This window comes from Myotis lucifugus, unplaced genomic scaffold, assembly GCF_000147115.1.
Source record: "Myotis lucifugus unplaced genomic scaffold, Myoluc2.0 scaffold_78, whole genome shotgun sequence".
Classification (NCBI taxonomy): domain Eukaryota; kingdom Metazoa; phylum Chordata; class Mammalia; order Chiroptera; family Vespertilionidae; genus Myotis; species Myotis lucifugus.
In genome coordinates this window covers 547,231-549,431 of record NW_005871126.1, presented here as the reverse complement: position 1 = coordinate 549,431, position 2,201 = coordinate 547,231, and positions in this window count along the sequence as shown.

The window sequence follows — 2,201 nt, the reverse complement described above, 5'->3', positions numbered from 1 at the left end:
GGGGCTGGGGCAGTAAACCTGGATGCCTGGAACTGGGGTGGGGCATGGACTCTGCACAGATAATCCAAACAAGGTGTGGTGTACAGGAGGACTGAAACCAAACAAAAGAGCTAAGGCAAGCAGTCTCACAAGCACCCCTCTGGGCTTGAAAAACCAGGAGTCTCTACATAAAAGGGGGCGGGGTTTATTTGCAGATTTATGTAAATTGGCACCTACCAGCCTAGTTGATCAATGTTTATTTTGTACTTTGTACTCACTCACCCTATTGTATGTAGAAAGCTTTTTATCTGGCAAAGTATTCACTACAAGTTTGCACATTGTTTTATAGAAACTTTACAAAACATACATTTTCAGAATCTTAACAGCTTTTATATTTTTGGATGAATAAAAATAGTAGTTGAAGGGCAAGAAAAATTAAATATATAGTCAGAACCTTAGTTATGGGACTTCAGTTCATTAAATGTTGATTCCTGGTCCCACCCTTCGGGATTCTGAGGTAGTACTTTGGGAAGGCCCATGAAGTAGCAGGAGATTCTAAAGCAGAAAGTGTTCTGGAATACGGCTCTGCAATGCTCTGTAATCACTTTGCTTGTGTTCTGTGGAAGATAAATAAGGAGGTCCTATGGAAAGTGACATCACCGGGTGATCTGATCATAAATTCCTAACTGGGAAGGTCATGGTGGGTAGTCATGCCCCAGACCTGTAATTCCTTTAGGGAAAGCTTTTAAACCAGCCCTGCCCATTGTCCTTGAGAAGGTGGGTTAACACACTTTTGAAATGCCAGAAGTAATACCCCTTGAAGAGGAAATTAACCCTCAAGAGAGCACATAATCTTGTCAACTATCCTAGTGTAATCCAACCCCTGCCTTGCTTTCTCCCACCTTCATGTATGATCCCTCCTTAATTTTAGATGCAGAAAAGAAGCTGCAAAACTTTTTCTCTGGAGCATTTGAGAATTTGCTCCCTGGCATATGTCATCAGTTTGGCTCAAAAACCAAAAAAAAAAAAAAACTTACAAAAATTCTCTATTGATCTGCATGTTTCTTCCATGACATTTCTAATTTTACCAGTTTTGAAAATGTTATTTTTATAATCAGAACCAAACATCTAGTTTTAACAGCAACAACAAAATCATTCTAGCAACTGCTTTAAGCTACCATAAAAACTGCAAAATTCCCACCCTATCCTATGATGTCTTACTAAATATTAGTTACTAGAAGGTATGCAACTGGCAGGCATGCAAGTATGAACTAAGAATTATGATAAAACCACTAAATCCTAACCTATTAGGCATTAAATGACAATGCTGTGTAAATACTTATCAAGAACTAGGAGCAGGCCCTGGCCAGTTTGGCTCCATAATTAGAGTGACAGCCCGTGGACCAAAGAGTCTCAGGTTTGATTCCTGGTCAAGGGTACATACTTCGGTTGCAGGTTCTGTTGGGGCACTTACAGGACGCAACCAATCAATATATCTCTCTTACATTGATGTTTCTCTCTCTCTCTCTCTCTCTCTCTCTCTCTCTCTCTCTCTCTCTCTCTTTCTTTTTCCCTCTCTTCTACTCTCTAGAAACCAATGGAAAAATATCTTCAGGTGAGGATTAAAAAAACACACCATAAAACTAGGAGCAAGGTGGTGTGGCTCAGTTGGTTGGGCATCATCCAATGCACCAAAAAGGTCAGGATACATGCCTGGGTTTCAGGGTGGGGGGCATGCAGGAGGCAGCCAACCCATGTTTTGCTCTCACATCCATGTTTCTCTTTCTTTCTCTCTCTCTCTCTCTCTCTCTCTCTCTCTCTCTCTCTCTTTAAAAAAAAAACTTCAAACAACAACAACAACAAATTAGGAGAACTTTTATGGAGCAGACCTAGAAAGGACAAGAATGCCTGCTGTGTCTACCAGGACACAGATCACACAAATCAGAAGGGACAAAGCTTGCTTTTCATGCTTCTCACCACCCAGCTTTCTCCAATTCCCCCACCCACCCTTACCCCCAGGGTTCCCGTGCTTTAGGGTCTATGGCTCCCAGGTTTAAAATCCTGGACTAGCCTGTTGAGGTAGTTTTGGAAACTATCTCATCATCCAGGTATTTGCTGTCCTCCCAGGATAAAAATTCTCTCCTAAAGGGAGCTGGGCCAGTTTCAGGGACTACTGGGAGAGACTCAATAGCTCTGCACAGGTCACCAGAGGTATGTGTGGG